Source organism: Lissotriton vulgaris, unplaced genomic scaffold (genome assembly GCF_964263255.1).
Source record: "Lissotriton vulgaris unplaced genomic scaffold, aLisVul1.2 SCAFFOLD_291, whole genome shotgun sequence".
In the NCBI taxonomy this organism is placed as follows: domain Eukaryota; kingdom Metazoa; phylum Chordata; class Amphibia; order Caudata; family Salamandridae; genus Lissotriton; species Lissotriton vulgaris.
Window position 1 is genome coordinate 840956 of NW_028248508.1, and position 25625 is coordinate 866580.

At 45.0% G+C, this 25625-nt stretch overlaps 1 long non-coding RNA gene and 2 other non-coding genes across 3 annotated transcripts; all 3 read left to right on the forward strand.

The window, feature by feature from the left end:
* The first annotated feature begins 1695 nt into the window (after window positions 1-1695).
* LOC147664087 (uncharacterized) lies at window positions 1696-23136 on the forward strand. Its single transcript, XR_015305194.1, has 3 exons — window positions 1696-1739; window positions 2822-2930; window positions 22698-23136. It is a non-coding gene; the product is annotated as an uncharacterized LOC147664087 (long non-coding RNA).
* On the forward strand, window positions 2489-2624 carry LOC147664088 (small nucleolar RNA SNORA47). The gene has a single exon (XR_015305196.1). It is a non-coding gene; the product is annotated as a small nucleolar RNA SNORA47 (small nucleolar RNA).
* On the forward strand, window positions 7189-7319 carry LOC147664089 (small nucleolar RNA SNORA47). The gene has a single exon (XR_015305197.1). It is a non-coding gene; the product is annotated as a small nucleolar RNA SNORA47 (small nucleolar RNA).
* Window positions 23137-25625: the final 2489 nt, after the last annotated feature.

Here is a 25625-nt window from a genome sequence, read left to right on the forward strand (position 1 = left end):
GATGTAAGGATGAAAGGTTGGATGGGTGAAGGATAGATGGATGAAGGATAAATGTATGGATGTAAGGATGAAAGGGTGGACGGATGAAGGGTGGATGGATGGATGAAAGGGTGGATGGATGGAAGGAAGGATGAAAGTGTGGACGGAGGATGTATGGATGTATGGATGGATAAAAGGTTGCATGGATGAATGATGCATGGATGGATGTGTGAAAAGGTGGGGGGATAAATGATGGGTGGATGGATGGATGAAAGGTTGGGTGGGTGGGTGGATGAAAGGGTGGATGGATGATGGATAGATGTATGAATGGGAGGATGAAAGGGTGGAGGGATGGATGGATGGATAAAAGGTTGCATGGATGAATGATGGATGGATGGATGTGTGAAAAGGTGGGGGAAGAATGATGGGTGGATGGATGAAAGGGTGGGTGAATGAAGAATGGATGTATGGATGGATAAAAGATTGCATGGATGAATGATACATGGATGGATGTGTGAAAAGGTGGGGGGATAAATGATGGGTGGATGGATGGATGAAAGGTTGGGTGGGTGGATGGATGAAAGGGTGGATGGATGATGGATAGATGTATGAATGGGAGGATGAAAGGGTGGAGGGATGGATGGATGGATAAAAGGTTGCATGGATGAATGATGGATGGATGTGTAAAAATGTGGGTGGATGAATGATGGGTGGATGGATGGAAGGGTGGTTGGGTAAAGGATGGATGTATGAATGGAAGGATGAAAGGGTGGATGGATGAAGGATGGATGTATGGATGTAAGGAAGGTGAAGAATAGACGGATGAAGGATAGATGTATGGATGTAAGGATGAAAGGGTGGATGGATGGATGTATGGATGGATGGATAAAAGGTTGCATGGATGAATGATGCATGGATGGATGTGTGAAAAGGTGGGAGGATGAATGATGGGTGGGTGGATGTATGGATGAAAGGGTGGATGAATTAAGGATGCATGTATGGATGGGAGGATGAAAGGGTGGATGGATGTATGGATGGATAAAAGGTTGCATGGATGAATGATGGATGGATGTGTGAAAAGGTGGGTGGATGAATGATGGGTGGATGGATGGAAGGGTGGATGGGTAAAGGATGGATGTATGGATGGAAAGATGAAAGGGTGGCTGGATGAAGGATGGATGGATGGATGGAAGGATGGATGGATGGATGTGTGAAAGTGTGGGTGGATGAATGATGGATGGATGTGATGAGGTCTATCAGGCGCATTTATGGTTGTCAAAAGATGATGACGAGGAGTACCGGTTTCTAGAAACTTTTGTCAGAAGGGGGTCCTTACCCCTAAAAAGGTTTTACAAGGGGGTCTCGGCATCAAAAAGTTTGAAGACCTCTGCTGTAGGGCAATGCAGATTGCCTCTGTTTCCACTTGCCATGTGTCGAACAATAGTCTTTCTTTTATCTCATTTACCGAACCGTTGTCACCTAAAAAAAAAGGGGAGACGTCTGTAGAAAGACTTCATTTCAAATATTATCTAAACCCTTGATGCTTAAAAAACACTTTAATGTTCTCTTTTTGAGATAAACTATTTTTTTTCGCTTCGCTTTTGAGATTCTCCGACAGTAAATGAAAAGAAAAAGTTCATGTAGCCCATCCATGTCATTGTGTGGGCTGGTATAGCTCTCCGCGTCATGTGAAATGTGTTCTTACTTCCCGTTTCCGGTAGTTAAGGAGGGTGTCGCATGTGCGAGGTTTTGCGGAGTGTGTAAGTTGCTTATTTTTCACTTGGAGGTGTCTGTTGGTCGGTGTAGCAGTAAAATGTTTTTCCAAAACGTTTAAATAACTTTTCGTTTTGCAGCTGGTTGCATTGCTCCATCTCTAGTTTAAACTATTTTAAGATTCTGGGGAGGAAGCGTTTTGTCGGTCAGTCTATTAGTGGCAACGTGGCCTCTCTTACTGCATATTGGACTTTCGCGTGCAGTACATCTAAACTGTACAAGGGACATAGAAGACGCTGCATTCTGTAATTAATCTCTGTTGCAAAGCTACCGGCGATGCTTTTAGGATTTGTTCCTCGGTGGCAGTTTGAATATACAGAGAGGCACGGCTCTTCTGAAGCGAATAACTTCCATTGAGCGGAGTCCCACTGTAATTTGTTTTTTTTTATTTCTTATGCAATTTTCCGTCCAGTGGCAGGGACACTGTTGTGTATACTACATGCTGCAAAGGCCCGATGTTCGAACATGTTGGCGCGTTTTATGTTCACGGCCTTTCTCTTTTTACGTCTTGAAAAAATCAGTTTTAGTAACCTATGCACAAGTCAACAGAATGCCCCATGTGATTTTTGTTATTCTATTCGTCTGCTTACATACATGGGTTCCTTCCCCTTTAAATTAACACCTTATCTTGGATGGTAGGGATATTTGAATCTTGTCTCGTTAGCATCTATAACCTCTCTAGTTTTCTAAGTAAATGTCTCCTCTAGTACCCTTTTTGGATGGATTTAAGGGTTTTCGGAGGACTGAGAAGGTAAAGCAGTTCTTGGTACTGCTTATTACTGGTTATAGCCTCCAAAAGTAAAATGATGTAAAAGCAGTACAGGTTCTCTTCTACTGATGAGAGTTTAAAAACTGCATTTTGCAAATACATTGGTTAACATAGCTTTCAACAGGCCTGTACGTGTTACTGTTGTGAGCAGTCCTATACATTACTCGTAATTGGATATTTGTATGTTTTTGTGAAAGGCCTAGCGATGTCCGTGACCAGCTTTAAAGGGCGTGGAATAGTAGCATTTTAGTTCCATGTGACCATTAATATCTTCAAACCATATTTTCTTTTATTTTATAGGTTGTGGTGCCTCCCTACTTAAAGCGTTTTTCCGTGTTACATGCGAATTCCGGAAACAAATGCAACTACTTCAGTGCTACCTGAAAGTGATATTACTCATCGTTCGAAGGTAAATTTACAGAATAATTGTGTTCAGTATTAAAAATGCATAGAACACTTAGGAAATCAAGTTTGCATTAACGGGCATCCAGTTCACTTTCCTTCAACCTAAACTTAAAGGATTAAAGCCATATTCTGAACTGCGGGTGATGTTGATACAAGTGCGAATTACTCTGCTCCATTTCAACGCAGTTTCTGAGTATTTTTTCAGCAATGAATGCAACATTTCAGTTGTAAATGTGCTTCTTAAAATGCAATAGGTTCCCACCGCTCATGACCACTTAAAATTACTTTAGCCAGCTTGCCCGGATGTGTGCAGCTGAACTTCGATGCTTTTTTAGCGAGCTCCTGCATGAGTGTACATTTGCTAGCTATTTGAGCCCTGAGTTATGTTTTTTATAGTGACCCAGATAAAATACAAATGATTGTATTTACAAGCATCGGTTTACTTGCCATTGCTAAATATTTGGATTTTATGCCTATTTAGTGTGTTACATTTTCTTTAGTTATTAACTTGCCATTCAGTCTCTCTTTTTCACCTGTTCAAAAATGTCAGAACAAACCACACTTGCTAAGAAAAAACTGCGCTAGAGCATAGACTACCTTTATACAACAAACGTTAAAAGAAATTCTTTTTTAGGTCTCGCACCTGCGAACAGATCGCGAAGCGATCGTCGCTGCGAGACTCTATTGTAATCAGTTCTGCTTACAAGGAGTCAAGGGAGACATGAGACAAGTGATGTGCATGTGCAACCTTGCGGAATCGGATCAGGATGCGCGCGTTCACAATCTCCTTTCTCCCTTGGCTCCTTGTAAGCAGACACGCACATAGAGAACCCCGCCTCATACGCACACGCACACACACACACATACATAGAGAACTCCATACCCCCTCCCTCACCCCTCCCCCCTCACCGGGCTCTTCTCGCATGTCCCTCTCACTCCGCAGCGGGTCACTCTCGGGGGCAGCAGGCTCGGCGTGTCTTCTCCGTCATCCACGGCTTGCGCAGGGACAGCTGCCGCGACGGCGTCTCGTGCGCACCCACCGCGGTTTCGGTTTCACGGCCAGCTGCTTGTATTTTTGGGATCCATTTCACGGCGAAACATCTTGTTGTATTATGTATTAATAACGAGGAGTCAACACACCAGCCTGCAGAGCTGCTTTCCTCTGGTACCCCGTTGCACATTTAATAGACAGCGCTTTTTAGCCTGCTGGGGTCCCTCCCCGCCAGTGCGAGGGCACCAGAGGATGCTGGAATGTTCTGTGTGGTAGAATAGGCCGCGAGATGCCCTGTGAGGAGGCCATGCTCTGCTGACTCGACCTGTGAGAGCCTCCTCTCCCTCTGGTCCTGGCACCAATCCTCTGCCCTCCTTTTCCCTGGAATGCAGACTGCCCCGGAGGTGGGAGCCTGGGATAGCCCCTCTACCCGCTCGGCGCCGAGAAGCCTCGAGTGTTTACAGTGAGCGCTTCACTGCTCGCGCATTTTGTTAGGAACGAAAATGGTGCACAATTGGTAGGACGGGCCGCTGGCTGTACAAAGCTCTACTGATGACGCGCATTATTTATGTTGGGAATTACGTGTATCAAAGAAACAGAGGATTATGTTTCTTAAATAACCCGGGTACAAATCAAATGGCTCCTCAGCTCTGGGGTAATGGTAAACAAATGCACCTCAGTAGCCATGAACGTTAACTTTATAAAAGCAATAATGGACGCTATGGGTGGGAGCCCGAAGTATTCCTCTGAGGTTTAGCGGGGCATGCATGCTTGCCCAACCCCCTCCCAGCGCTCGTGGCACATGCAGTCTTTTGTGTCAAATTTGCTGCTCAGAAAGCCAACCAACTCAGTTGCTTTCTGTAAATCTTACTTTATTTAGAAGGGGTTTTGACATTTTTTTTTTTTTAAATATCATATGACTCATTGGGAAAATTACATTCTGTTTATTACCTTTAACCTCCTTTCACTCCAACATTACTTCTTTTATATATACTATCGCTTTAAAGTCTCCCTTTTCATTCTCTTTTAATTACCTTCTCCCCCTCACTCCTTATCTTTCACCAGCTTCACCTCTTTTACTCCACCTATCCACTTATCCATTCTTTTCCACCTTTTAACTGCGAGCACCAACTCGCTGAACTTTCTCCGCATTTTACGTCCTTCCTTTTCTCACCACTACTACATCTTTTATTTGCATTCACAGCTCTCCACTTTCCGGCCTTGTCCATCTTGTCCATCTTGCTAAAAACACCTACTCCCCGCTTCCCCTCTCTCTCTGCTGTCTCCGCTCACTCTCTCTCTGCTGTCTCCGCTCACTCGGGCTGCACCCCGACCTTCTCTGCCCTCTCACCCCTCCCGCACCCTCTGCATTCCACTTGCCTCCCCACCTGTCCTCATTGCAGGGCTCTGTATAGCATCATTTCTCCATGTTCTCCCTCTGCCCACACTAATCAGAGGCCATGTAATCAATCCCTCGTGGCCAGGGATCATACTGTACAGATAGACGCTTTCCGGGGTCGGCGTTTATTACATGGTCCCAGAGCTCTGCAATGTCTGTCATCCTGGATTTTTTTTATCATGTACACAATTGTGCATGCGGGCCTCCATCCACAACTCTCGCATAACAAGAGTTTAAAATACTGCATCGGCTGTCAGGGGCACAATTAGACACAAACTTTAGTGGGGGACTAACAATTTGAACGGGGTGGGCTTCCTTCAGAACCCATGGACAGTTAGTTGTGTGGTCCTTTCACTCTTGTCTTGTCTAAGGATACTTTGGTGTTTTTCTGCAGGCATGAGTCAGTTTGCCTCCTGTGCAACCATTCAATTCAACAACTGGTTCAAATATGTTCTCTCAATGTTTCAAGCTTTATTACAAATGTCACCAAAAAAATGTTAATATTTCACTTTTGTTCTTGTATTTTCGTCACAATAAAATACAATGAACATAATCTTCCCAAAAGTTATTTACAAAAGTTTAAGCTATTGCCATTATAAATTACAATAACTTTTATTTAAGTATTAATTATTTTAAAAAAAATAAAAGCCATTGTTATTTGTAATATCAATACATCTAAGTCATGCAAATGCTATAGATGTCACATTTGCGAAAGTTAAAACTATTGGCATTGTAAATGACAAAGCTATTAATTTAGCTATTTTCAAAACCAACACATAAATAAAAAAATTGTCATTTACAATACCAATAGCTCAAACTTTCCTAATGCGAGACCTATTGCATTGCAAATGCTTGTTTAATATATGGCACACTCCAGGCCTGATTACAATGTCTGTTGGAAAGCCTCCGACCAACAGTTGGATTCCCCTAGACTGTGTCAGAACCCATCGTAATTGTCGCTCAAAATTGTTTCCAATCGATTACAATGCTCGCAGTTAGAAGGGGGACAGTTTGGTCATTCCGTATCGGTTCCGAATGACATTCGGAGAACCCGAGTCGGTCAGAGCCGATTCTTACAGCTCTATGTACAGCGTTTCTGACTGTTTACGATGTAGGAGAACATAATTTCCGACTCACACAAAAAATCTCGGAAACTGACTTTTTGGGCCCCTTGGAGTTCCCCCCCCCCCTTCATCCTGAGGCCTCCGGTATGGAGTTGAGGGGGTACCCAAGGCACCCACTTGTAAAACCCTGCACGGTGTGGCAGCCACCATGGGGTGCCCGCGCCAGGGTGCAAGGTTTTCCTCAGTCCCCCATAGGAGCTGGTGTTATCAGTCAGAACACAGGCTACCATTAAAGTCAATAGGAGTCTTTCCGAACGGTGTTCGTAAGCACCATAATCTGTCTAGAGGAACTGCTGACCGCGAGTTGGACGGAATCGAAACCAACAAGAAGTCGGGCGGTTTCGTTTCTGACTGACCTCGTAATCCGGCTCTTTGTGTGAATAATTTTTTAAGAGCACCTGAGCAAAAATCGCACACAGCAGTATATACTGACCTAAAGTACCTTAGTGTAAACTAAAGCCTAAACATCTTGTTGACCCACGTGAAATAGTTTCTCTATACTTTTTGTCTCTTACAGTGTGGCACTTTTGCCTTTAGAGTGTTTTTTGCTTCTTTTTGTACCGTCATTGCCTTGTCATTGATGGGTGTTGTGTTGCTGGTGTAATTCTGTATTCACTTTAAACTTCTGCCACCTTACCATTACCTTGTTCTGCACTTTTCCTACATATTCCAACGCCACCAATGCAAATAAATCAAGTATGTTCTCACCCACTAGTTTTTATTCACTTTTTAAGCATTTTGAAGCATATGGAGGATTGAGAAAGTAATGCTGTTCTTTGTACTGCTTATTACTGGTTATAACCTCCAAAAGTAAATCAATGCAAAAGCAACACAAGCTCCTCTCCTGAGCAGTTTTAATGCTTTTTGCATTTACAATGTGTGTATTGTCGATTTTCTCTATTTTCTGTTAATATTAAATGTGCTTACTGCTTTTAAAGAATAGAATGTTCTATACTGTTTAAGTTGATTCTCAAAATTGTCAGTGTGAGGGACGTTGCCTCCGTTTGGGGGATCACATTTGTGAAAAATATAGACTTTTGTTTGTTGGAAAATCTTGAAGCATAGGAGAAAAGGTATATTTGAAAATGCAATTTTTGCAGAAAGTCTTCCAGTTCGCTGTAGGATGAGCACTTGTGTATTAGGCACGATGGTGCTTGGAAGCAGGCCAGAAGCCAAAAGCATAACCCAATCCAATGCTCACGCAGATCGCAGCCAACTTGGAGCCAGGTTATCCCTCATTCCTGTCCCTACTGCACATCACCTGTATGTGTGTCCCATCATGCAATTCAAGAAATGAGACGTGCTTAATCTAGATTTAATTATCCTACCCTCTGAATTTTATGAAATTACAGCAAGTGAAATGAGGCGGATGACAAGCTGCATGAGTAGAACTACATTTTTGTTCTTGTTTTTTAGTTAATTGATCTCCGACAGAACCTAAAACTAGCATGAACACTATCGAAGAGCTATTGCCCAACTTTAAATATATTTTTAAAAACCGAAAAGAAGGCATACACTGTGCAGTACTCTTTATTCTGCCTGAATAGACCACTGTAATACTGTACATCAAAATATCACTGAGCACTTGCTTGTCTGGGCCATTGCCTTTAAGTAATGCATATAGAAGTCAGTCTTCTCGGTCGGCAGTACCCGGGAAATATCAACAGACTAAAACACATTTCTAAGGCATTGTCTGGTGCAGTTAGCTAGCAACATTGCATCTAATCACACTTTTCCTCTTCTTCCAATAACTCACACATATAGAACAGAAGAAACCGTCCCATCTGCTGCTGTGGATTTACTGACAGCTGTCATTGGAATTCTGGACAAAGGATGCATAGACCAGTTAATGTTACTAGATATTTCAGAGGCAGTTGTTGCCACGCAACATTTGATTTTGGGGGTTGATTCTGAGACTCAAATATTTTGTCATTCAGAGGGATCCAGGTGTGGCACAGTGGGCATAGCTGATTACTCCAGAGCCTGGGGCTTCACTGTTCAAACCCTGATAGCAGCTCTGCTCAGCACCGTGTAACTGGGCAATAGTTCACTTAATCTCCCCGACGGCCCCCAGCTCCCCGAGACCCTTAGGGGTGAATAGTTTGCGATTAACAAATAACAGATTTTATTTATTTTTGAGTAATAATGAAACTGGTCTATTTAAGGGATAGAGTTGCTTACATTGTACCAGTCTTCTGTCGAGGCCTCTAGGAATCTTGCTTGTCGCCACTTTAAACATTATGCGCAAACCATACATGCAATAGGGATGTCCCTTTGGGTCTTCAACTAGTGAGGCAGTGTTTAGGTCTTCTGACCATCTCTTCCATCTTTACTGAGCTCAATCCCAGGAAAACGGCTGTTACTGACGCGTTATGAGTGCCTGAATGTGTAAATAAAGAATATTGCGTACCTGAGGTGGAGTTTGTGCCCTTCTATTGCTACTGCATTGAGGAGAAGGTGAAGGAGGGGCAAACTTTTGGTGTTTTGTGTGTGTATATATATATATATATATATATATATCTCCTACTGGCGATCACCAGTAGGTAGTTATAGTTGGGAACAAAGTTTCCATGGGAAAAGCATTTTTTTTTTGGCCGTGCCAATAACTTTGCTGCCGCTTGACTAACTTTGAAGACCGTTTAAAAAAAAGTCCCCTTTATGGTTCAGCTGCTGTGTTGAAAGTTTCAGGGTGATCTGTCAAGCATCGGGGGGGGGGGGGGGTTTCCCAAAACTCGCTTTCCCCATGTTATGATAGTTGGGATTTTTAATTTTGAACTGAATTACACCAAAGTTGGCAGAAAGCTAGATGTTGGCCCAGAAAGTGTGCTCTTTGTGATTGGGTGTAAACCCGTTCAGTAGTTTTAGAGATATTTAAGTTTTAAAAATATGGATATCTGGTAGCCTGAAATCCTACTGAAATTTGATTGGCTGCAAACACTTCAAGCAGGAAGGGTTGGCAGCCATCTTGGTAAGTGGCTTGAAGCAGTCCCACAAATGTAAATGCAGGGTAGAAACATCCTGATACCCTAGGCCTCTTTTTGAGCAGAGGGGGGAGGTCACATATTACCTCACTGATGACATCTTAAATGACATCTTCAAAATCACTAACAACCCCCCATAGAAACTTTCGTACACCCACACAACCATTCACAGACCCATACCAGTAGTTACCCACTCACTGATTCCTAGAGATACACACATCCATTAATTCACCAATACAGTCACTCATACACCCTCACTCACTAATACAGCCACTGACATATCCACTCATACAGCCACTCAGTCAACCATAGAGCTACTCACAAAATCACACAGCCACTTACCCACACAGCTACTTACTCATACAGATATTAGCACGTACTCACTCACCTATAGTCACTAACGCAAGCACTTACCCATACAGCCCCTTAAATTCACTTGCTCACCCATACAGTCACTCCTACAACCCATCACTCGCATATACTGCCTTTCACATACCTACTTACCCATTTATACCACTGACACATCCGCTCAATCTCTCTCACACTCCTCCATACAGCCCCTCACACATACTAACTAACCCATACAGTCACTGACTGACTCACCTATCCATACAGTCAGTCATTCACCCCTCACCCAGACACCCATACAGGTACTCTGAAAACCAATTACTCGCCCATACAGCCACTCCCATACCCACTCACCCACCCATACAGCCACTTAAACACCAACTGACAGACTGATACAAACATTCACACCACCACTCACTCATACATTCACTGAGACACCAAATCACTCAATTTTACAGTCACGCACCCACATAATCATCCATACAGGCACTCGTACACCCACTGTATTCACCAATACACCTTGGTGTGTCACATTTGTATGTATATGATTAAATATTGAAAAGCTTTTAAGGTGAGGGTGAACTTACTAGGGAAATGCTGTGAGCTCAGCTTTCCTTACTGATAATGGTTCCAGTATAAAAGAAAGATGTACCTGTATGCAAATTTTGACAATTTGAGGCTGGTTTTAATACTACTAAAACAAGCATTTGCAATGCAATAGGGCTCGCATTAGGAAAGTTTGAGCTTTTGGTATTGTAAATACACATTTTTTATTTGTGTTGGTTTTGAAAATAGCGAAATTAATAGCTTTGTCATTTACAATGCCAATAATTTTAACTTTTGCAAATGTGACACCTATAGCATTTGTAATGCAATATGTATTGTATTTACGTGACTTAGATGTATTGATATTACAAATAAAAATGGCTTTTTTTTATTAATACTTAAATAAGTTATAGTAATATATAATGGCAATAGCTTTTGTAAATAACTTTTGTGAAGATTATGTTCATTGTATTTTATTGTGACGAAAATCCAAGAACAGAAGTGAAATATTAACAACTTTTTGTGACATTTGTAATAAAGCTTGAAACATTGAGAGAACATATTTGAACCAGTTGTTGTTAAATGGTTGCACAGATTGATGTTCTGGTGGCGCTGAGTGATGCAGTGGCATACAGTGATGCTGTGGTAGCGCATAGTGATGTTGTGGTGCCCCTGAGTGATGCTGTGGTTCCCCGGAGTGATGCTATGGTGGTGCGATAGATAGATAGTGAGGGCGATGGATAGAGGGAGGGCGATAGATAGACAGAGTGAGGGCCATAGACAGATAGGTAAAGTGTATCTATGTTGCATTGAGTAGAGTAAGTATGAGCTGTGTAATTATATGGCACTGAGTGGTATTATGTGGAGTGTATTTACGTTGCATTGCGAAGAGTGAAATTATGTGGCGTGTAATTATGTGGCACTGAGTGGTAATATGGCGAGTGTATGTTGTATTCAGTAGTGTAATTTTGGGCGTGTAATGATGTGGTACTGAGTGGTATTTGGAGTGTATGTTCCATTGCAGGGTGTGAGGGTGCGCAGGGTGTGAGGGTGCAGTGTGCGTGGGTGCAGTGTGCGTGAGTAGTGCCCACCATGAACAGTATGTATGCAAGCACATGTGTACAGGATCTGGTAGTCCACAAGGCATGGCTCTTTGTCACAGAGGTCACTAGCCTAGGTAGGGGTCAGGCCAGTTTGCCAACAATTAATCATGCTTGGGCCCTAGAGAGCACACACGCCTAAACTGGAGAGTCTCGATTCAGCACATGAAGGATGATTTTCAAGGGGGATGACTGTTTTTGTGTGGGCTAGACCTCCTGAAGTGCAAAGTGCTTTTAGAAACTCAGAAGCCTCCTACCCTCTGAATACCTGCGAGTTCTAGGAAACACAAGACTAGATAGGGGGAAGGAGAGTGGGAGATGGCATGGGAACTAAAGATGAGAGAAGGGTGCGGGGAGATGAGTGAACATCGATGGAAAAAGTGGAAGATGGAAGGAGGAGAACTAAAAGGTGATAAGATGATGCAGGATCACGAGGGGAGACTACAGAAAGCAGAAGCTGGGGAAGGAGAGAGAAAATAGAAGAAATGGAGAAGCATGGGGAGTGGGCAGGAAAGAGATGGGGGTGAGAGGATAAAGAGTGGGATAGAATGACCAGGAGAAAAGGATGGAAGGTGGAGAGAAGAGGGTGGATGAGAAGGGCGAGGATGTAGGTGGAAGAGAGACTCAAAAGAGATGGGAGTGGAAAAAGACTAGAGCAGTGGTTCCCAAACTTTTTTGACCCGTGGCTCCCTTGACCTAATTGGCAGTTTGCCGTGGCTCCCCACCATTTTTATACCCGCGCACCGGGCTGCCGCGGCGCACCCTTTGGGAACCACTGGTCTACATGAAGAATCAAGCCTAGACCGGATGAAGGACTCAGAGAGTAGCCATCACTGTCATTAAACTTTATTTGCAATCACAATGATCTTATAAAGTACATCTCAATGCATACATAGAGTAGTATAAAGCACTCCCACTGAAAGTATCCAGGCTAGAGAAAGGCTCACGGAGCTCTGTGGCGTTACAAGAAGTTTACGTGGGGTGGTCTCTGATCATGGGCGTCCGCAGAAATGTTTCCGGGGTGGGTGGGGACATTTTTAACTTCATCACCAACCCCCTTGCACCCTTCTCCCCTCTGCCTTGCACAATTCTCCCATCTGCCTTGCACCCTTCTCCCCTCTGCCTTGCACCCTTCTCCCCTCTGCCTTGCACCCTTCTCCCCTCTGCCTTGCACCCTTCTCCCCTCTGCCTTGCACCCTTCTCCCCTCTGCCTTGCACCCTTCTCCCCTCTGCCTTGCACCCTTCTCCCCTCTGCCTTGCACCCTTCTCCCCTCTGCCTTGCACCCTTCTCCCCTCTGCCTTGCACCCTTCTCCCCTCTGCCTTGCACCCTTCTCCCCTCTGCCTTGCACCCTTCTCCCCTCTGCCTTGCACCCTTCTCCCCTCTGCCTTGCACCCTTCTCCCCTCTGCCTTGCACCCTTCTCCCCTCTGCCTTGCACCCTTCTTTTCTCTGGCTTGCACCCTTCTTTTCTCGTGCTTGCACCCTTCTCCCCTCTGCCTTGCACCCTTCTCCCCTCTGCCTTGCACCCTTCTTTTCTCTGCCTTGCACTCTTCTCCTCTCTGGCTTTTACCCTTCTCCCCTCGGCCTTACACCCTTCTCCCCTCTGCCTTGCACCCATCTCCTCTCTGCCTTGCACCCATCTCCTCTCTGCCTTGCACCCATCTCCCCTCTGCCTTGCACCCATCTCCCCTCTGCCTTGCACCCATCTCCCCTCTGCCTTGCACCCATCTCCCCTCTGCCTTGCACCCATCTCCCCTCTGCCTTGCACCCATCTCCCCTCTGCCTTGCACCCATCTCCCCTCTGCCTTGCACCCATCTCCCCTCTGCCTTGCACCCATCTCCCCTCTGCCTTGCACCCATCTCCCCTCTGCCTTGCACCCTTCTTTTCTCTGCCTTGCACCCTTCTTTTCTCTGCCTTGCACCCTTCTTTTCTCTGCCTTGCACCCTTCTTTTCTCTGCCTTGCACTCTTCTCCCCTCGGCCTTACACCCTTCTCCCCTCGGCCTTACACCCTTCTCCCCTCTGCCTTGCACCCATCTCCTCTCTGCCTTGCACCCATCTCCTCTCTGCCTTGCACCCATCTCCTCTCTGCCTTGCACCCATCTCCTCTCTGCCTTGCACCCTTCTCCTCTCTGCCTTGCACCCTTCTCCTCTCTGCCTTGCACCCTTCTCCTCTCTGCCTTGCACCCTTCTCCTCTCTGCCTTGCACCCTTCTCCACTCCCCTTCTCCTCTCTGCCTTGCACCCTTCTCCACTCCCCTTCTCCCCTCTGCCTTGCACCCTTCTCCCCTCTGCCTTGCACCCTTCTCCCCTCTGCCTTGCACCCTTCTCCCCTCTGCCTTGCACCCTTCTCCCCTCTGCCTTGCACCCTTCTCCCCTCTGCCTTGCACCCTTCTCCCCTCTGCCTTGCACCCTTCTCCCCTCTGCCATGCACCCTTCTCCCCCTCCCCGTTGCACCCTTCTCCCCTCTGCCTTGCACCCTTCTCCCCCTCCCCGTTGTAACGCAACTGGTGCTAATGTAAAGCGCTCTGATGCCTGCTGGTGGAGTTTGCGGAGACTACTCCGGTATCTTGGAAGATAGCCGCCAGTCATTTTCAATGCTTATTCAAATGCCATCTGTTTGTTTGCCTCCAATTCTGAGCTTCTATGGGTGGGAATACACAGCGTCTTGAGGTGGTTAACAGCGTAAGTTTGCTTCTTGGAAATACATTCACTTACAATCCAGGTATACTGCACATACATACTGATGGGCTTTGTAGAATCGGCACATGATTCTTCATTGCCTCATCGCTTCATCCCCCTGAGCTGGACAGCGATGGGCATATCAGACCCACCACAAGCTTGTGTGTCCTCTACATCTGACCAGCCATCCGTGGTCAGTTTGTTCTTGTCTATCGCAATGATGGCACCTGAATCTGGTGTGGACGGGAACCATAGGAATTGCTGCACCACCACTTCATAGGACATTGAACTATCACTGAATGTGATCAATTTGCTGAGTAACTGGTATCTTGCTGCACAAGCCATACCGCGTCGTACACATGCCTTTTTTGCTTCAGTCACAGCTTGAGATTCACTGAGACCAAAAATAGGTAGCTGATAAAGATTTTTGATCAAGGTTACATTGGAAGACCTTTGAACTGGAGTTGTTGATTGTGTGTCATCTAGGCCGTACACGGAGGCGACATGCAGATTGCAGCAGCACGGGATAGGAACTGCATCTGGCCTTTTCTTTTTACCACCCCTGTCTGTCGTGCTGCATTGCTGCCTTTCATGTAAAGTTTCCTCATACATAATCTATTGTGCGTGTGTATGGGGTAGAGCAGTGTCACTTCACCACGAAGGAAGCAGATTGCCCACCCGCCACTGTTTTAGTGTGTTTATTTATAGTTTTTCATCTTGTAGTGTCCCCCCTCCCACCCGCCGTTTACACCCTCATGTTTTCTACTAAGGGCCTTTGCCTTCTGTTCCCACCGTGTGTGTACTTTACCCCACGTGTTTGCACCAGAAACGATTTTTGCACACCAGGTTACCTTCTCCCACGGGTTGTGTGCCCTTGCCAGTTAGGATGACCACCTGACTCCAAGTCATAATTCGCACACCATCCAGTTCTGACTTTGTAAACAATCACCAGATAAGAGCGAAAAAAAAGACCGGGAGATGCGTGCCCTGGGGCAATGTCTGGCATGTGTGAAAATTAAAGGCTTTCTCCATCAAGCACTCATTGAGATGCAGAGTGCGAGGATCGCGTGACCTGGCAGCACAAAGGAGGGGGAGGAATTGCGCTGCGGCGCCCCTGGCTTCTAATCACGGCACACCAGGGCGCCGCGGCGCACACTTTGGGAACCACGGGACTAGAGGAAAAGGAGGCTGGAGAGGAGAGGAGCAAGAAAGAAATCGGGGGGGAGGGGGCAGGGAGGCCAGAGGAGCTGGGAAGCATCCAGAATGTCCTGAAGAAAGTAAGGTGTGAGGTGGGGTTGATAGAGCGCGCAGGTCGCCAGACTCTTGATATACCAGATTTCACGCACTTGGGCCCATGACGTGTTTATGACGGTATTTTTGTGAATCGGGCGAGTTTACACGCAACCATCAGTAATTCTGTGTGTTTATCTTATCACTATTACCAGAGTACCTGACTTACCACAGGCACCTAATTTCCTGATGGATCAGGAGCTAGCAGTGGACAGAAGATAAGACTTTATCAAAAATACCTAATACATTTAATAACTCTTTTATACCTTTTATAATGACCAGACACCTGAAGGGTTTTTTTTAAAAAAAAAAAAAATTTTTTTTAAACCTTTATTGACATTTCAACCAAATAAAAGTATGGGCGTACAACCCCCGGGGCTGGCCGCTAAGCAGTTAGATTAGCAGAGAGCAAATTTTAAATCACATGCAGCACCTCGGGGAGCAGAATCACCACACTAGCATACTCTTGGTCACTGAATAGCACAATTAGAAAAACCAGGATATAAAAGGTTTTCATTTTATAGTATAAGATGGAAGGATCAGGTGCCGAACAATTTCCCAGCAGCGAAAAATGGCAGGCAGAATAGTAAACGTGTCAACAGTGAACAGTAATCGGTCAAATCAATGGCGCTGAAACAAGCGGTTCAGGATATGAAGTAATATTACGGTCAATTCGCGCCTGCTAGTCACCTGCCCTAAGACCCAGAGAACACCACGAAAATTGAGGCACAGATGAAAAAGCAGCGATTGATACCAAAGGAAACCCACTGCACTGACCCAGAAAAAGACAAAGAAAGAGAAGAGAACAAAGGCCATAGAAACAAAATAAAAACGAAAAATCCCCCTCCCCCCCAGCAGTGTGCCTGTCGCCCGAGAACCAAACCCGAAATATAGAAGAACAGAGAGAGGAAAAAGAAAGGAAACCCCACCCAACGGGGAAGTGGAGGAGGGCGATAGTCTCTGCGCTCCCGGTCTCCCCCCCCCCCCTCCTTCTGCGCTCCCGGTCTCTTCTCCCCCCCCCCCCCCCCCCCGCCCTACCAAAGGGGGCCCCCTTAAGCCAGCACGAATAAAGTTGTCCACCATACAAAAATACCCCGGGGGGAACCCCAAACCCCCTGCCCCGGAATCCGTCTGTTAATGAAGCAGTCCCGTTACCAATAGATCCATCGTAAACAATTCAACCCACAGTCTCAGCCTTGGCCCTGTCTATCAAAGTTGCCGAGTCCCTCGGATAAGTAAAGCCCCATCCCCGGAAAGTCAAGTCACACAGTAGCAGCCGAAGCTTGGGCCAGCAAACGGGAGAGGAATAGCAGATCCCAACTCTCACGGCTTGCACAAACGATGTCCCTCCCCGTCTCCGAAACCAAGCATCGTTACATCCGCCATGTTGGGAGACCGATTGGGGAGGGGGTGCGACTCGTTCCGATCCAAATTATAGTGTGGGCCAACAGTATCCAGGATGGGGGAAGCAGTGAAATGTTCCGATAACTGTAGGACCGATGTTTCCGAGAACGTAAGAGGGTCACCAATCTCAGCACACACAATGAGTTCCATTTCTTCGGGGGCAGGCACAGCTTCCAGCACCGGGCCCAAACGCGCCACTAGGGCGCCCAACAGGAGGCAAGTTGGCTGCCGGGTCTCAAAATTCAAGTCCGGGCTTGCTCCCGGTCCTATGATCCCATCTGCTGCCGACAGCAAACGATTGACCTGGGACCTCATCGTCACGCCGCAAGTTCCGCCATTACCATCCGCAAGGAAGGGCCACATTGAGTCTGTTCCGCCAAGTTCCATACGTCCGCAGGCATAACTATCTCCGCGGAGAGGCGCCCTCTCCGGGACAGGACACCCCGGAGCAGAATCAAGCCGTGAGGGACGGGCACGCAGCAACGCGCGGCGGGACCCCCGCCCCGGGGCACCAGCGGTGCTAGTGCCGGGCCTCCGGGCCGGGGCCCCCTGCGACGCAGCACCGCGCGCCACCTCACCTCAGGTACAGCACCAGGCAGCAGATGGTTGCAAAGTAGTCCAGAGAAATTTTCAAAAGTTCCAAGGACCGGACCCAACCACTCTCCTCAGTCCGTTGTTGTTCACTTTGGACCCGGGTAGACCAGCAATCGAGACCCCGGCTTCCAGTCTGGGTTAGGCCTCAAAACATTTTCGATGTTACTTCACCCCAGAACATCAGAAAAATTCCGTGGTCACACCATCGGGGTGCCGACTAGTTCACCCACACAAATCCGGGGCAGGAGATCAGGATATTCAACCGGATAAGCGAGCGTAGGACGGAGGTCAGCGGAGCCGGGAGACTATGCGGCCATCTTGGTTGGTGTCGTAGCTCCGCCCACCAGAAGTGTTTTAAAGATTTTATATAGTAAGTTAAATCAGAATGACGAGTATAAAACTAATGCAGATTAGAATATCAATTATCAGGATTATAACGATAATATAACTGTGAATGAGGGCAAGCACCATCGAGTGCAAGTGGACAACTACTGGGTAAGGGTTACAGGGAACATGCTATCCAGTTCAGGCTTCTACTTAGGTAGGTGAGTTTAAAACATATTAGTCAGGGAATCGCTAAAGTCCTACAAGTGACTCAAACTGATCTTTAGACTAACTGCTAATTCAAACCTAGATTCTAAACACACGTAAAATTAGATCACACTAATTAAGTAAAACAGTTTCAATAATGTCCTACAGGTAGGGGGAAAAATGGAACATAGCTAATAAACAGTTTACATGTAAGTCTTTTTGGAGATGACAGAGAGAATACCATTGGCAAGGATGCTTTATTAAAAGAGAAGGAAGGAGAATAGATTGATGGACACCCACACTTATATTTACCTAGGACGGGAATGAGGACTAACCCTGGCCACGGGTCAGCTTGTGAAAAGGTGAGGACAAGGACCCTCAAGAACTTAGGATGCCAGTAGTCGAGCAGGTACGGCTCACGGACAGTCAGGACAGGATACCCCTCAGGATTTGGGTCAGGACTGGGCTCACCAAAAGGGCACGACCAACACCTGCAGCTTTGGATGCAACGCCTGCGCTACTCCCTCTCTGCACGGAATCCGCCAGTAACCCCGATTGGGTTCTCGAATCTCCCAGCAAAGTGCTTCGCCAGCACTTAAGTCTATTTCCACCCCTTGGAGTTTGTGGAAAATTTCGGACAGAGTGCTCCGCAGCTCTCTGTATCAATCACCTATAGAGTTCCTAGGGTCGGTGACAGGTCAGCTACTCGGACAAGTCGGACAATTTCTCTAGCTACAACTAGGCTAGTTATACCATTTTCGGGTCCCCAGACCACCCACAAATGTTGCAAGTGACCGGATCCCCAACTAGGATTGGTCAGAAGAGGTGGTTAGGTCATTGTCACCACCTAAAATTCTGTGTTCCCATGATGAATATTTAATTTTCGTACCCACCCCTTACATTCCAGATCCCAGGTGTAAAACAATAGAACACTCATAAAGTATATACAAATGTAACATATTTAGGTACAGCCGAAATCTTCTCTCGGTGCACGGAAGATTTTCCCAGGCGCATCTCAGCTTCAGAAGCCAGCTGGCTTGGTTTTGCTTCTGCGCGGTGTGGGTTTTCCCTCATCACTTGTTTGGGGTGACATGGGTTTTAAAGATGGAGCGGCTCCCCACTCCCAGGCCCACAGATACGCGGTACATGAAAAGTAAGCGAAAACAAATTAGAAACGCAGAAAAATGAATACACTGTACACCATGATGAGCTACACTGCACCCCTTACTTTATAATATCTATAGCATTAGTGGTTACGCAGAAATAGACAGATGAGCAAAAGCGGCAGTAGCAAGCGGAGAGCATGTTAAAGACAAAGCGGCCATTTTAGCAATACTGCGCATGAGCGAAAAATCCCTCCAGAACTGCGAGTGCGTCACATCACATGGGTATGACCGACGCATGCGCAGACTAGATTTCTGCAAAGCAGCGGTTCTGTAATATGCAAGCCTCATTACGATTAATAGACACATAGGCAAGCATCTCTGGGACACCCGCATGTAGTGTGAAAGTGCAATATTAGTGACAAACAGGTTGATTAACGATATTACAGGTTAAACGAGGTTCTTAAATGAGAGCAAGGTGCCTTACGTGCGAATCCTTGCTCCATCAGGGTGAGGCCAGAAAGATGAGAAGGGAGGATGGAGAGGAGAGAGGAGGTGGGGACGGTCACCTTAGGTAGTAGGGTGTTAGAACTGTGACAGCACCTCTGTATTACAATAACTTGCTTTTGAATTATGTTCACACATGACCAGATGGAAAATAACAAATCAGTATTTCAAGTGCGATAATTTTCCCAGTAGGGACTACTACCACTTTTGAATTTATCATAATAGTTTATTTTTATGGCACCCAATAAGTAACTTGCACGGTGTTAATGTTACTTATGTGCGATAAATATCACCTAAACTCATAATCAGGAACTACGACTGGTATTTTGGAGGCAACACTGGGGTGGGACTGTATGCAACTTTGACATACAATATATATGTCACTTAAACTGTTCCTTAACGAGTGCTGCTAAATAATACTGTATCAGTAAACATAAATACTCCTGTCTCACTGGGTTTAGTAGACCCTTTTAAAATGAAGACGTAGCACATATACACAAATTTGGTAGGACATGCGTTCAAAAACACATCCGAACCAACCATCCATGACCAATCTAAACAAAACTTCCCAAGGATAATCCTATGCGTCTCAACACCTTTAGGAAAGGTTTGTATATATCTCAAGTAAAAACACTCCTAGCGAATGACGTGAACATGTGACATAAGCCAAACCATTCATTATGTTAAGGATAATGACCCTTATTACTATAATAATTAGTACCATTTACTTTATCAGTCACAAAAGGCATGGGAAATACCGAGCTTGCCTACTGTGTAAATCACTTCTCATTTGAAATCCTATACGTATCGGGCGGGAACACCTACTCCAGCTTTAGGGACTGCGCAGAAACTACAATGGTCAATTGTGGGGGCGGGCGTGCTAGAAACAGAAGTCGTGTATCTTTGCCATTCCCTTGCCCCACAACTTCCTTCACGTTATATTTCAAATGAACATCCAAATGTAAAAATTGCGTCTGATTAACTACGTTTAAACATGGCTCTTCTCCCGTGTGCACATTGGCAGTGACAGAAGAACACAGTAAAAAGACCTTGGGGGAAGGAAGGCGCGAAATACCGCCTCCAGTCAGTAAATCTGACGCGACTGCAGGAGTAAGAAAGAGGGTGAACCCTCTACTTGCGTTTGTTAAACACGGGATATATCACTGATTTTCAACCAAGACTGTGATTACAGAAGCAGAGGTAGCATTTTTTGTGAAATAAAAGGGAAAACAAGCTCTTGACATTGCTGTGGGGCGGCTGTGAAAAGTGTGAAGGCGGGGGAGTGGATCCCTTTGAAGGGAAGCTCTCGGAGGCAGGCGGCTCAGAGCAAATGGTAAGTGCGTGCACATGCACTCAACGTAATCCGCCTGGTGGTTTCCGAGCTTGGTTTGCCCTCAATACTCTCGTCCTATTATCGCTTGCGCGATTAATAGGACGAGACTTAAAAACCTCTGTGATTATATGAGGGAAAGTGCAGAAGCCTGATGGAAGGGAGGAGAGAGTTTCCTAAACACTTATGTAGCTTTAGATACAAATTCTTAGACATCGTTTAGTAAAATTGTGTTCAGCAATATTTTTAAAATAAAGTTCCTTAGTGGAAAAGCAGTGTATTAACAAAGTGCAACATGAAAATAACATCGGATCCTAGTTCTTTAAGTGACTTAAAAAAACTGCTCCTGCAGGTATGTCCTTGCAGTGCTGCAGATTTACGACTCAAGGATTAAGGTTATAATAGGAGGCATGGAAACCATACAGCAACAAGCTTTTTGTATATTACAAATTCACATGCACAAATATACAAATCTGTATTTGCTTTTAAAAACACAAATCTGCTGAGAAATGTCTAATTAATTTTCACTGCAAAAGCTTTTTCGCCACCCTGAAAATGTTTTACTTCTGCCCTGGTCAGAAGAAACTTTCCAACCAGTTCCAGTGTGGGAAGAGACTGGAGAGGAGCTGCTGAATAACTTTAACCATGTATGTTGATGTGTGCACACAGATTCACAGGTCATCCTAGCATTGGAACTGCTGCCTCTCGCCTAATTCCATCGACCTGTAAGTAGATTATCAGAAAAGTGGAAAAATAAGAGCCTTGCTAGAATCCAAATTGCGAATACAAACCCTGAAATAATCGGAGGGTAATGGATCTCTGTGATGAGATATTTGCCATAGAACGTCCCCCTTGCACCAAAAGGGATCAATTTATTCTGTTTCTGGACAAGTAAATATTTTATAAAATTCCATACCTGCACTGTTCAATTTATGAGAAAAAAAATTAGAAACACCACTTGGAAATTCAGTTTTCCTGGCAGCGCTTCTGTACCAGGGGGAAGACCTTTTGGCGCAACAGTCCAGATCAATAAATATTGTAGGTGGTCCTGCACTTGAAATGTGGAGGTGCGACTTCTGCAGACCTAGCGGGCTGTCCTTCTAAGGCTTAACTAGCCCCTTTGTGAATATTGGTGTATTCTTTCTAAGGAAGGACCCTTTATTAAGGAGAGTGCTGGCACTGATGCAACACTGGTGCTCCTGTCATTCAGGTTCAAATTTCACAATATGTGCCATCACTTGGCTTGTCTTCCCATCTCAAGGCAGTAGTCACTCGCCGTAGATGCAGTCTTTTCATTGTTGGCCTGAAAATGATGAAACCCCTTGCCTACTTTTTTGTTGCTGTACAAACAACACTTCTTTCATAGAGCTGAAAATTCATCTTTTTCAGTAGCACTGCACATTATTTACACTGAGTCTTACAAATTCAGTCCTAGCGCCACGATTCCTTTTAGGTAAACATGCAATTACCAGTTTTTCATTTGGTGTAATGTTGAGTCCCTATGTTGCATTACGGTAACAAGGCTTGCTGCGTTTAGCTGTCCGCATTAAAGCCCAAATGTGCATGCAAGGCTTTTCTGGCAAAAAAATAAAATGTGAAAGCTGTTTGAAGAAGTGGGTGATACTACAGCATCCGAAGGGCAGACTGACTCTTGCATATTTTCTTTGGGAAGCAAAAGAAGTGGTTTAATTTGCCATTTTCACAATATGTTGAATGTTGGCAACAATCGGAAATGTTGAGTTCTTTTGAATTAAGATTGCCATACTTGACTTTTTTTTGTAAATTGTTATGGATTACGTGATGTGCTTTCTTTATTCTGATAGTGCTTTCTTTATTCTAATAGATGTCAGCAATTATTACGGGATTCAGCACCTGGACCAGAGGACTACTTGTCAAAAGCATCTTCTGCCTAGACCAGCAGTAACAAGTCCACGATTCGTGTACTCTTTGTTTCCATGATCACTGCTATTTTAGATTTCCTTACTCGAGCATTAAATATTTCATAAGTTGTGCAGTCAGAGCAAATTTGTATGGCACCACAGCTTCATTGGACATCATAGAAACTTTAAAACAAATCCAAGACTAACAGCAAAAATGCGAAACACATCACTCAAAACAACTATTCACAACATTTAATGGGTGCATGGTAAGTAAAAGCAGGTTCATGGGTATGCTGACTTTTCCTTCTTTCTCTTCACTCTTAATCCTATTTAATTCTCAAACTCTGTTACACTCTGAATCATTCTTTTTAATTTTACAAGAAAAATAAATATTTTAAGTTGACATTTTGTTTTGGTTTTCTTTCAAAGAAGAGAATGAATAAAAGCTCGATAAGAGCTCTTTAACATGTAGAAGGTAAAGATTTCTTCCAAATTAAGTGGAATCAAGGTAGTTCAACCAGGAGACAATTTAATTCCCCCCTCCAACAAAACGTTGACAATATGATGTACACGGTTACTTCCATTTAGGTCACCTACCCAACAACTTATAAAAATGTTTAAGGAGGGCAAATGATATGCTGGAATCATTTGTTAAATTGTTGAGCCATTTGTTACAGGAATACTCCCACGTTTAGGATATCCGGCCAAGCGGTACACCTGCCAGACGTACAAAACACTAATTCTTTGTCTGAAGCTCCTCTATCTTTATTCCCCTTTCTTTTGCATTTCCTTTTGACGTATTGTCTGTCTACTGAAGCACTCTGTAGCACCTTACTCCGACTACTGGAGAGGAATGAAAGTGTGCTTGTAGAAATGGTATTTCTCTCACCCATAAAGGGGTTCAAGGCATGCATGCATAGAATCTTCTGCTCCTAGTCAGCTATTAGTTTTTTGGAAGCACATCAACAGCCTATCTTCATGTTCTTTTGAGGCGTCCACATCAAGAACGTACTTTAATTGACTGCATGGTCTGCCGTAATATCTCTCCAGCTCGTGCCCATCATTTTCATTTATTGTCAAAGTGCAGTGTGATAGATCTGCCCAGGTCCTGTGCTCGAGGTATAACCATACTGAAGCTTGTAACTCAGTAATGACGTCCAACTAGGCAAAAATAATCTGGGTTTGCTTCCATTCCCATTTAGACTAGTGCTGGTCTGGCAGTTTGGGCTCAGCTGTTCCTTTGGGAGGAGTGTGAAGTCTCAAACGGCTGAACCAGCATAATGGTAAAAATACTGTTTACCCATTACCTGTGTTTCAACAGGACAACAAGTATCGAATAACCAAAGGATGTAGATCTTCCAGACCTAAGCAGGTGAGATTGTATTTCTAAGTCCCTGGGCATGTGAGATTTGTTAAGAGCGTACTACCCTGCCTTCATACTGACATTATGGCATTTGTGATTTAGCACATGTACCTCCTCTTTGGCTGTCTGTCGACTATTTTGAGTCCTGATAATGCCTTCACCTGCTTACAACTTTCTCACCAGGATTTTAAGGGATCGCAAAGTCTCATTCACTTTGGGATCATGGGTATTTTGTTTGCGAGGCGAAGGTTACAGCAGTTACACATCAGTTATACATCCATCCCTGCAGCCTGAGTTGCTTCTTGTGATTTCTCAAGTTTGACTACTATGCAGAGGCAGACTTGCAAGAAAGCCATTGGGAATTGTGCTCCTAAGCTTTTATTTTCATACTTTAGAAACACCACTTCTATCCTTAAAGGGTATTCATTTATGTATGTATGAGAACATGTGCGGTGTAGATACATTGGCTCTGCATTTTTTTGCCATCTAATGGTGGGCTGGATGTTTGCAAATAGTTTTTTTCCCTTAAGAATTTCAAGTCCTGTTGTGGCTCCACCTCAAATAGTTTTCTTCTGTCATTGGGCTTGGATGTTTGGCAACATTGCTCTGAAGTCAGTGCGTTTATATGCACCTGGTTTATTTTCCCTGTTCTGTTTTGGATCAAGTAACTCCCTCTTCCAACACAACAACAAAAAAACTTTCCATTAAAACCGACAGGCGAGGCTTTAGATGTGTCACTGCGCCATATTAAAACAGACACTACTGCTGCGTAGCTAGAAATCTTCCAAGCTCAGCCCACATTCCTTTAGAAGTGCATAAGGTAGAGGAGTTCAACCCTTTTGATTATCACAGGAACTATAGCTGCAACATCAGGCAACTTGCTACCCTGACCGCAGGTGATTATATTACTCTGCCCAGTAGTACAAAATGTATGTATTCCAGTCCAAAACCTACTCCACACAGTCCAAATGCAAGAATGAGGATATTTCAAGTCCCTGAAATGAAGACAGCGACTTCCTACCGGCGTCTGCTACTTTCCCCATCCCACCCCGATTGTCAGTGGCAGGATATCTGCGTATCTGTAGGAATGATACACTACAGTGAAGACAATGGATACTGGTGTTAATCCACTGGGGACATACACATGAGAACCCACCATGCTGTCCCATCAGTACCTTCTGTAAAATGTAAAATGATACTTGTATAGCACACTACTCGCCCGCAAGGGTCTCAAGCCGCTTGTACGAATACCGCTGTGGAACCCATCCTGGCTTTTCCCTGTGAGGCGTCCACTCCTGGGCACCCCCAAGGTGGAGGCCAGGCATCCTTAGCGTTGTGGGGGCCGTTGTGGAGATTAAGCAAGCTATCGCCCAGAGTTGCAGAGTGGGACTCCATGATTGGAATAGGCACCGAGGTGAGAATTATCAGGTCTGTGGAATATTGAGCCCAAGACCCGCCGAGGCGGGGAATTGAACCCTGGTCCCGGGCCAGACCTCTGCATCAGGGTCTGCCGCTCTAGTTATTGAGC